Source organism: Ornithorhynchus anatinus, chromosome 15 (genome assembly GCF_004115215.2).
Source record: "Ornithorhynchus anatinus isolate Pmale09 chromosome 15, mOrnAna1.pri.v4, whole genome shotgun sequence".
Classification (NCBI taxonomy): domain Eukaryota; kingdom Metazoa; phylum Chordata; class Mammalia; order Monotremata; family Ornithorhynchidae; genus Ornithorhynchus; species Ornithorhynchus anatinus.
In genome coordinates this window covers 3255149-3266676 of record NC_041742.1, presented here as the reverse complement: position 1 = coordinate 3266676, position 11528 = coordinate 3255149, and the positions used below count along the sequence as shown (strand labels likewise).

The 11528-nt window shown below is 47.6% G+C and overlaps 1 long non-coding RNA gene across 1 annotated transcript; it reads left to right on the top strand.

The window, feature by feature from the left end:
• Positions 1–329: 329 nt before the first annotated feature.
• On the top strand, positions 330–9974 carry LOC114816884. The gene is made up of 3 exons (XR_003764687.2): positions 330–451; positions 6310–6411; positions 9727–9974. It is a non-coding gene; the product is annotated as an uncharacterized LOC114816884 (long non-coding RNA).
• Positions 9975–11528: the final 1554 nt, after the last annotated feature.

Here is an 11528-nt window from a genome sequence, read left to right as displayed (position 1 = left end):
AGGTAACTGAGGCACAGAGATGTTAAGTGACTTGCCCACAGTCACACAGCTGACAATTGTACTTTCCAAGCGCTTAGTACAGTGCGCTGCACACAATTAGCACTCCATAAATGTACTTGAATTTAATGAATGCATACCACTTAATAGAGTACTTTGCACACAGTTCTTGATAAATCCAATTGAGATAGACCTTCCAAGAGAGTCAGAGTACTCAGGAGGGAGATTGAGATATTAAACCCCTGCCAGGGTCCAGAGAGGGTTTTCCAGGTCAGACCAGCTCCTTCCAGGCAAGGGTTAAGTAGCTGATGTGTCTCACAGGTGTTAGCACTCTGAGGCTCCGCCCACCAGATCCCGTGCACTGCTCTCAGCGGGAATGCTGAAAAGGTCAGAGCGTAGAGTTTGGCCATGGTGACGGCTGCTTTCTCCGAGGGAGCTCAACTCCACTGTCAAGGTAAGCGGACACCACCACCTACCTCCCAGTTTCTTGTGTCTAAACCCCATTCTGCCCCCTAAACCCCGGCGTGTGTGACCCCCAGACCAGGTGGGGGCCTTAGGAGTCAACAGGCAGGAACCTGTAAATTTGGCTTGTTTTTCTCACTTCACATTCCCCCCTTTTAGACTGTAAGATGGTTGTTGGGTAGTGATTTTTCTCTATCTGTTGCCAAATTGTATTTTTTAAGCGCTTAGTACAGTGCTCTGCACACAATAAGCACTCAAATACAGTTGAATGGATATCAAACTTTTAGCACAGTACTCTGCACACAATGCTTAGTAAATACAAGTGATTAAAAGAGACCTTCCAGTACTCTGGAGGGAGATTGTCACACAGCTCTTGACAAATGTCCCATTCATTCAGTGCCATATTTGAGCACTTACTCTGTGCAAAGCTTGGTATTAAGTGCTTGGAAGAAAATGATATAAAATAACTTGGAACTGCCAGGGAACTCACAACTTTGTGTCACCTCTTCCCATACCCTCGAGCACCTTAACCCTCTTCACCTCCCTACCCACACCACACCCCTTCTAATGGCTTACCCCCTTCCTTTCAGCACGGCACAGTGGGCAGAGCACAGGACTTGGAGTCGGGAGGTGGTAGGTTCTAATTCCAGCTCTGCCACTTACCTGTTGTGTGGCCTTAGCGAGTCACTCGACTTTTCTGTGCCTGTTACCTCATCTGGAAAATGGGGAGAGAAACTATATCCACCCTGATTTGTACAGTGCCTGGCACATAGGAGGTGCTTAACAAAGACCCTAATTATTATTATTATAATTCATATGTTGAAGCACTTATTCTATATCAAGTATTTTTCTAAGCACTGGGGTAGATACAAATCAATTTGGTGGGATTCAGGGCCTGCCCCATATTCAGTCAAATTTGTCAAGAGTTTATTATGTGGAGAGCACTGTACTAAGTACTTGGGAGAGTACAAAATAACTATAAAAGGACACATTCCCTGCCCACCACAAGCTTACGTGGGACTCAGTCTAAGGGGTGAGAAATCTTCCCCCTCTCTCTTTTTACCCTGTGCCATACCCACCTCCTACTATATCACCCACAACTCCTTACTTCCTTCTCCATAGTAGTATTAGGAATAACCGTGTTTTTTGTTACATGATGATGATGGCATTTGTTAGAACATTGCCTGACAGGTAATAAGTTTATAAGTGCTGGGAGGGGGTGACTAAAATCTGGTTCTAGACCCTCAGCAGCTAAGCAGTTAGAATAGGGTGTTGGGGTGTTTGGGGTTTAGACTGAACACCTAGGCCCTGGGGGCCATGTGAGCAGAGACTGATGGGCGGGGGGGGGGGGGGGGGGGCTGCTGGGCCTCCAAGGAAACCTGGGTGCAGTCCTTTGGGGCAGCTCCCAAGCCTCCAGAGGGTGGGGGGCAACATGGGAAGGAGACTGAAACAGGTTTGTGGGGAAGGCGAGGGAAAAGGGTGAAACATAAAGGGGGGAAGGTGTGAAACCCCAGGGTCACAGTGACCCTTAAGCCCTTTCATTCTCCAGCCTTATCAGCAGTCATTGTGATCAGCTTAATCAGTCAGTGGTATTTATTGAGCCCTTAATGTTTGCAGCGCACTTGACTCAACTCTTGGGAACCTGCCACAGAGTTTATAGACACTTTCTCTGCCCTCTGAGCAGTTTAAAAATCTCATTTTCCTTCTCCTCCTCATCCTAGGCCCCATCTTTGCCTAGAGCACCCACAGCTGTGGAGATTTAGGGGATGGGGCAGGGGAGGCCCAAGGTCCCTCCCCTTAGGTGTTTCAAGTCATAGAAGACACTTGTCTTAATGGAGACAGGAGACCCTCTCAACAACCTGACTTGAAAGTGTGAAGATTCTGAACCCTCCCTACCATAAACAAGATACCCGAGCCCCTTTCTGGCCCAGTGGGCATTTGGGAGGGAGACAGGGAACAGCTGATGGTTGGGTCTGGTGAGTTGGGGGTTGTGGTGGCTTCTGGGAGTGACCATGGCAGTTAGCGTGATGACACATAGGAGATAATGCCTGGCAGGGGTTGATTTTGTTGTTTCAGCAAAGAGCTTTCTGAATTATGGGGCTGAATTATAGTCGTTTAAATAACACTGGTTGTCCCGGGGCAGAGGGAGTAATGGTCCGGGGAGTAATTGGGGTTGGAGGCATGACCAGGGAGTCTGAGACTTGTTAGTAGCTGAGGCTCAGATGATAATGCGACTATTTGGAAAGGTCCTCACCCTGGGGTGAGGCAGGGTTTGGGGTGAGGGGTTAGCAGTCAGAGACTGTGCTGATGTTTTCCATGCTTGTGATGCTTTTGAGGGCTTCAGGTGCACAGATGGCTGTGGCTGCCTATAATAATGGTGGTGGTATTTCAACATTTACTCTGTGCCAGGCACTGCACTAGGTGCCGGAGTGGGTCCAAACAAATCGGGTTGGACATAGTACCTGTCCTGTGTAGGACTCATGGTTTAAGTAGGTGTAGAGTAGGATTTATTCCCCATTTTGCAGATGAGGTAACTGAGGCACAGAGAATAAGAATAATGTTGGTATTTGGTAAGCGCTTACTATGTTCCAAGTACCGTTCTAAACGCAGGGGTAGATACAAGGGAATTAGGTTGTCCCACGTGGGGCTCACAGTTTTCATCCCCATTTTACAGATGAGGTAACCGAGGCACAGGGATGTGAAGCAACTTGCCCAAGGTCTTCCAATAGACAAGTGGCAGAGAGGGGATTAGAACCAATGACCTTCTGACTCCCAGGCCGGTGCTGCATCCACTGTGCTATGGTGCTCTAGATTCCATTTCCGGTGCTCCCGATCTGCTATGTGATGGGTTATTCCCCATACCTCTCTGGGCCTCAGTTTCCTCGTGGGGCTAGGGTACCTGCTCTCCCTCTCTTTTAGATTCTGGGTACCAGATTGGATGGGATTGCTTCTCAACTGATTACCTTGTATCTAAGCAGCGTGGCTTAGTGGCAAGAGCACAGGCTTGGGAGTCAGAGGCCAGGGGTTCTAATCCCTGCTCTGCCACTGGTCTGCTGTGTGATCTTGGGCAAGTCACTTCACTTCTCTGCACCTCAGTTACTTCAGATGAAAAATGGGGATTAAATCCTACTTTCTGCTTACTTAAACAGTGAGCCCCTTGTGGTACAACCTAATTAGCCTGCATCTACCCTATCCTTTAACACAGTGCCTTGCATGTAGTAGGCACTTAAGTACCATAAAAATAGCCCAGCCCGGAAGGAGAAGCAATCAATCGATGGTACTTATCGAGGGAACAGAGCAGAGAAAGGAAGATAGGAGAAATCGGAGGGCAGTTCCGGAGAGGCGGATGGAGGAGAGAGAGAAACCAAGAGCCCCGAGGGAGCTGGAATGTGATTTTTTTTCTAAAACTGCTTTAGATTTCATGTCTGTTTCTTTGACATAGTATTTGTCAAGCACCTACTGTATGCCAGGCACATTACGAAGCCCTGGGGTAGATACAAACTACTTTCAAGAGGGACCCCTGATGCGGGTTCTGGAAAAGCGGGACCCGATGTGTGTTTGGGGCAGAGATCTTCCTCGGTTTTGAGAGCTGTCTTGCTGAATTTGTGTCCATTATAATACTAATAATAGTGATGGTGGTGTTTAAGTGCTTACCTTGTGCCAGGCAGTGTACTAAGCCCTGGGGTGGAGACAAGCAGATGGGGTTTGGCAGAGTCCCAATCCCACATAGGTCACAGAGTCTCGATTCCCATTTTCCAGGCGAGGTAAATGACCCTCAGAGAAGTGAAGCGACTTGCCTGAACTCACACAGCAGATGAGTGGCAGAGCTGGGATTAGAACCCACAACTTTGACACCCAGGCGTGTGCTCTGTCCACTCTGTATAGCACCCCTCAGTCTCCACATTCCTGACTCTCTCTCCCACTGACCCTATGTGGACCCTCCCGATTTCATTCAGTCGTATTTATTGAGCACTTTGCGTGTGCAAAGCACCATGCTGAGCGTTCAGGAGGGTACAATATAACAATAAACAGGCACATCGTCCACTCACAAGTGCACAGTGTAGAGGGTTTGACAGATGTTCAAAGAAATCAATTACATTACAAAATGAACATAAGGACTTTAGGACTGATTTTACTGACTCAAACACCCCTGAATCTCCTCTTTCCATCCCTGACTCTCCCCAGGGACTGAGCACGAGCTAGCCAGCATCCTTGACTGTCCCCTCTCCATCCCTTGTCTCTTCCCAGTGACCCAGCATGGTCCATCCAACTTCCCTGAATCTCTCCAGTGACTCAGCAAGGACTGGCTCACACAGCTGACTCTCCCCTCTCTGTCCCTGGTTTTCCCTTAGTAACCCAGCACAGACCACCCAACTCCCCTGACTTCCCCCTCCAGCATGGACTATTCAGCTCCCCTGACTCTCCTTCAGTGACCCAGCACAGGCCATCCACCCGCCCCTTGACTTCCCCTCGCCATCCCTGACTCTTCCTAGTGACCAAGCATGAACCATGCAATACCCCTGACTCTCCCCCAATCACCCCAGATGGACCCTCCAACACCCTTGAGTCTTTTGGTTCTTGCCCAGGGACCCAGCACAGACATTCCAATGCCACAGACTCACCCCTCTCCATCCTGACTGAATTGGCCTTGGAGTCCCTCCAACCTGATGGATGAAACAAATTACTCAGATGGACCCCTCTCTCCCAAACAGCTGATGAGTCAGATATGGTTAGTGACATTAAGATAGCCAACAATCCTGGGCAGTTTCTCCATCTGCTGAGAGGTTTGTCCCAAGCCAACTTGGGTAACAGTGCTTTAAAACCCAGCCTTAGCAATCTAATGAAATGCTTGGATTGCTTCTGTACAGGCACTTGGGCAATGCTGGGACCCATCTCCTTCGTACGGGTGCTATCATTGACAGCGAACGATGCAGGGTGCGCTTAGGAATTGCCCGGTGACAAAGCTAGATCGCTGGCACAGTGTGCAGAGGGACTGAATTATCTCCCCCTTATATCTATGAATGAGAGTCTCCATTGTTTTCTTTTATGATGTCTCTTAAGTGCCCACTATGTACCAAGCACTGATGTAAGCATGGAAGCGGCATAGCCTAATGGCTAGAGTACAGGCCCAGGAGTCAGAGGACCTGGATTCTAATCCCGACTCTTGCGCTTATCTCTTGTATGACCGTGGGCAAGTCACTTCACTTCGCTGTGCCTCAGTTAAGTTGTCTGTAAAATGGGGATGAAGACAGTGAGACACGCAGGGCGAGGGCTGTATCCAATGGAATTAGCTTGTATTGACCCCAGTGTTTAGTATGACTTAGTGTGTTTTTTTTTTTTAAAAAAAAAAAAGGCCGGTTCAGTTACAACTTGAGTCAGGTTGAACATCCTTGAAGGAAGCTTCTCCTTTGAGGATTATCTCACCATACCAGTAAATGAGCTAGACAGGATGAACCAGCTGTGTTGTGGAACTCAGCCAGAGCAGGTACAGAGGGTTTTATAGGGTCTGGATTTATGGGATGTCACGCATCCCCCAGTAGAGGTGATGAGGGGACCTGATCTCATTCTAAGATGGTCTCATTCTCAGATGGTCTCCTTCCGGGGCAGGACTCGATGTGGAACAGAGTTGTTACTTGTCCGTTGGTGAAACAGTTGGAAAAGCTGGCATTAGAACCCAGGGCCTCCAACTCCCAGGGCCACGCTCTTTCCGCCAGGCCACACTTCATCACTTGTACATTACCTTGGTGCTTGGAGACTTAGCCTACCCCCAGTAGTTCTCAGGACATATTTTTAAGCTTAAGTATGTATCTTTAAAGTCTCCTGATTGCCTCTTTCTGTGATTTATTTTAGGGTCTCATTAGATTCGAGTCTCTTGGAGGGCAGGGAGCGCATCAGCTGAATTCTACTCTATTCTCCCAGGCATTGGGTATGGTGCTCTGCACAGAATAAAAAGTAAGTAAATGCTATTGGTTGATGGACCAATTCCCCCTCCCCCACATCAGAGCCCTCAGATGGGTTCTGTATAATATTTTTTGTGACCCAAATGGTGTGTGTATCCCAAGAATGTAATGTTGCTGCTTAAGTGGATGAGTTTTTAGCATCACAGAACTGAAAAGTACAGTGAGTCTGGAGAGATTTCTGCAAAGGGAGCATTTGAGCTTCTCCATGGTAAAAAAGGCAGCTGCTTCAGAGTTTGCAATTTATTCAATAGTTCTCATTCAATAGTATTCGAGTGCTTACTATGTGCAGAGCACTCTACTAAGCGCTAGGGATGTACAATTGGGCAACAGATAGACAAATGCTGCCCAGTGACTGGCTCACAGTTTAAATGAGGGAGACAGACAGCAAAGCAAAACAGAACAAAACAAAATAAGACAAGGTCATTGAGCTAAATAGAATCAAGGAGATAAACACCTCATTAACAAAATAAATAGGGTAATAATATATACAAGTGAACACAGTGTTGGGGGTAAGAGCAGAGGGTCGACCTCCCGAGGCCATTGAGTGGATTGCAAGATTCTTAGTGGTGTGTAAGTACAAACTAGCCTCCTGACAGATCTTTCTGTATTTTGGAGGCATCTCTCCAATCTGTAGTGGGTGTCAAGGGGACTTGGAGAATTCTGCTTTCAGCAGGTGGTGCTGGTAGGTTGATGTGGAGCCCAAGACTCCTGTTGGTGAGAAGCAGTTGGGCCCAGTGGACAGTGCCCGAGCTCGGGAGCCAGAGGACCAGGGCTCTAATTCCGACTCTGCTGGTTTATGGCTCCGTGACAGCGCACCAGTCACTTCACTTCTCTGGGCCTCGGTCACCTCATCTGGAAAGCAGGGACTGAAACTGTGAGCCCCATGTGGGAAAGGGGCAGTGTCCAACCTGATGATCTTTTATCTGTCCAGGTCTGAGCATGGTGCCTGGCATGTACTAAGCGCTTCACAGATCACGTACAAAACAAACAGAAAAAGGCTTTTGGGTTTTTTTTGGATTCGGGTTTCCCTCTACTTCTCTGAGGTGGATTCCTTAGTTCTGTGCTGCTGTCCCCAGCTTCTGCTTGGAGTCATATCTTCCCTGAGCGTTGTCCCCGGGTTGACCATGTGGCAGTGACCGTATGGCTGTCTGGGAAATGCTAATCCCAGTTGTGCCCCTGGTTTGCTGTGCAACTTTGGGCATGAGCATAACCTCATCTCATCACAGCTCCCAGATCAGCCACTTAATAATAATCATCGTGGTATTTGTTAAGTGCTTGCTCTGTTGTGCACTGTACTAATCTCTGGGGTAGATGCCTTGAGCTTACAAAGTAGGGGGATCTTATAAAGGAACTTAAAAACTAGAGGAGCCTATAGACTAGAGGAGGAGTCTATAGACTAATGGATAATCTTCTAGATTATAAGAAGGAGTTCAGAGAGCAGAGGAGGAGCTTACAGCCTCAGAGAGGAACTTATAGAATTGAGAATAAGCTTAAAGTCTTGAGGAGGAGGTTACAACCTAGGGGAGGAGCTTATGGGCTAGGGGAGGCATTTGCTATCTAAAAGAGTGGCTTAGAGTGTAGAGGAAGAGCTTAGGGACTAGAGTAGCTATTGAGAGTGAGGACAAGTTGTTCAAAATGAGCTCTAGTGTCCTCGAGGAGTATCAGCCATGGAGGCACCAACCCCCCTGACCTTTCTGGTGACACAGTGGGGGAAAGTGATTCTGATGGGATGAACTACTTAGCTCTTGGTTGGTGGTGAAGGGCATTGATCACCAAGTTCCCAAGGGGCTTTTTTTGTGCTATTTAAGAGCTTACTATCTGCCAGGCATTGGAGATAGCTAATTATATCTGCTCACATGTCCCCTATGGGACTGACAGTCTTAATGCCTATTTTCTAGATGAGGGAACCGAAGCCCCTTGCACAGGGTCACCCAGCAGAAAAGTGGAGGAGATGGGATTAATACTGAGATTCTCTGACTCAAGGGTCCCAGATCTTTTCACTAGACCTCAAGGCTTCTCAAGGTTGGGCCTAAACTCTAGATGCATAAGTTGTGAAGCGCTTTCGAGGATGCCTTAGATTACCCTGCGAGGCACCTTGCTGTGAGAGAGTGAGCAGTGAGGTTCTTGTTTCAGATCCATGGTCTGTGATCGCCAGGACTCTGTCTCTGAAAGCGGCACCAGAACACTTGGAGGAATTATGGGCTAGTGGACCTCCAAGGGACTCACTCTGATCCCCAGAAACCCTGGCTTAGGGAGGGACCATTCAACATCCCTGCTTCGCTGCCAGTATCCAAGTAAGGACCATCCAACACCCCCACTTTCCTCTTCCACACCCCTAAGTTTCTCTCTAGTAATGTACTTTGAGCATCTCTTCTAAAAATTTCTCTCATAATGCAGGTTTTTTCCTTCATGGATTCAAAGCTTTCCAGCATTAATAATTGTTTATAAATCTTCTTGAAGAAAATCAGATGAAGTACCGTTTTCTCACAAAGCAAAGGCTGCTTGGGGGCTGGACTTGATTGTGAAAAAAATCCAAAAGAGCATGGATTCATTCATTTAATTGTATTTATTGATGCTTACTATGTGCAGAACACTGTACTAAGTGCTTGGAAAGTACAATTGAGCAAGAGAGACAGTCCCTGCCCACACTGGGCTCTCCCAGTTTAGAAGGGGGGACTCAGATATCAAAACAAACAAACAGACATCCATAGCATCAATGTGAATCAATAGAATTACAGGTATATACACAGCATTAGTGTAAATATGTACATGTCAATATGTAACTTCATATGGCGAGTGATAACTTGAGTGGAATTGCAGGTATGACGCTGCTACTACAAAGGCCAGCATTCAAATCAATACGTTCAATTTTTATCAGTTGCTTCTCACCAGTCCAGGATGGATCGCAGATAGATCTTGCTCTTGGCTTAGTCCTTTTTTTTTTATGGTTTAAGTTAATCACTTAGTATGTGCCAGGCACTGTACCACTCAGTTCTATAAACTGGTTGTGGAGAAGGAATGTGTCTATTGACTCAGATCATACTCTCCCGATGGCTCAGTATGGTGTTCTACGCACACTTAATGCTTAGTAAATATGGGTGATTGTAATAAATGCTAGGATAGATGCAAGCTAATCGTATTGGACACAGTCCCCGTCCCTCATGCGACTCACAGACTTAATCCCCATTTCACAGATGAGCTACCCGAGGTCGAGATGTAAAGTGACTTAACTATGGTCACGTGGTCAGCGGAGCTGATATGAGAACTCAGGTCTTTCTAACTCCTGGGCCCGGGCTCTATCCCCTAGGAGATGCCATGTTGCTTGGTTGTATCAGAGTGAACCCTACCTGTGAACCAGATGACCTCGGGGCAATGTCCCATGGATGAAGATGGAAATGTTCTGTTGAGTCACCGCAGTTGTGTGGATGTGGTTGCATCCAAAGAGGAAACGGTGAAATGGAAGCTTTCCTGAGTTATGCCAGGACCTGCTGACCTCCTCACTGTACCTCGGTATTGTTGACCTCACCGCTGACCTCTTGCCCACATCCCAACCCTGCCACGGAATGTCCTCCCTCCTCATAGCCGACAGGTAATTACTCTCCCCACCTCGAAGCCTTATTAAAGACTCATCTTCTCCAAGAGACCTTCCCTTACTCATCCCTTCTCCCACTTGCTTCTGCTTGACTTGCTCCCTTCATTCATTGCCTCCCCCCCCCCCCCGCCAACCCCACAGCATTTATGTCCATATTGGTAATTTTATTGATTTAATGTCTGCTTCCCCCTCTAGACTGTAAGTTCACTGTGGGCAGGGACCGTGTCTGTCAGGTTGTATTCTTCCTCGTCTGGCCCCCTGCCTGGCTTGATGGCTCTAGATTTCCGAGAGGGTTTGGCCTGCTTAGTGCCTTGGCCGTGTAAGGTACGTAGTAGCCTTAGTTCAGCACGCTACACACAGTGAGCATTCAATGGATTGGCCTATGCCCAACCTGGTGATCTTGTAACTTCTTAAGTGCTTACACAATGTTAGGCACATAAACAGTTTGAGGGTTCAGAAATAAGAAATTCAGGAGCTCTGGGGCAGGGCCCCGGGATGGGGAGGCCACAGCCATGCTGAGCCCACGGCTTTGGGGTCTCCACTCTCCCCTGCCCGCTCGGTGCCCCGGACAGAAGCCCATTGGATGTGTAAGGACAGGAACCCTGGATAAGCTGTGTGGCCAGTGACTAAGGTTTGGGCCTGGGACTCGGAAGGACCTGGGTGCTAGTATTGACTCCTCCACCTGCTTTCTGGATGACCTTGGGCAAGTTACTTCACTTGCTTACACTTCAGTTACCTCTTCAGTAAAATGGGTATTAGGTTTGTGGAGCCTCATGTGGGATAGAGATTTTGCCCAACTTGTTCATCTTGTAAGCACAGTGCCAGATCCATAGTAAGCGCTTAACAGCTACCTTAAAAAAACAAGCAAATGACAAGAACAAAACACCTTTTTGGGACTTTTTTCTCAATGAATCAGTCAAATTTATTGAGCACTTAATGTGGGCAGAGAAAAGTACAGAGCACTTGAGGGAGCCCAATACAACAGAGTTGGTGGACCTGTTCCATGCCCACAGTGAGCTTTAGTCCTAAAGGGGGAAACAGATGTTAATATAAATGAATAAATTGCATATATTTGTCCTCTCCTTCACTTTCAGAAACTGCCATGATGTGAACTGCCGCCCCTTCCCTTCATAATCAAAACTCAAAAAAGAAGCTTATCGGCACATCTCTCCATCCTTGGTGTCGGCTTGAAGGCGCTGTCTCCGTCCATGTTACGGATCTCTTATGCCAACCGGGCCTGCACATTTTGCTCCTCTAATGGCACCTACTGGCTCTACCTCAATGTCATCTCTGGCTCGCCAACCCCTCGCCCACATCCTGCCTGGAACTCCTTCTCCCTTCATCGCTGATAGTCCACTACACTCCCCAGTGTCCTGACCTGCTGAAAAACTGTATGTCCAGAGTGCCGGTCCTCATGAAGAGAGGGAGAATGGGATAGGTGCAAGGTGACCCCTTTGAGTTCAGGTGGGTTTTTTGATGGTGAAAAGTATGAGGGTAGGGACTTAATCTAGGATCTT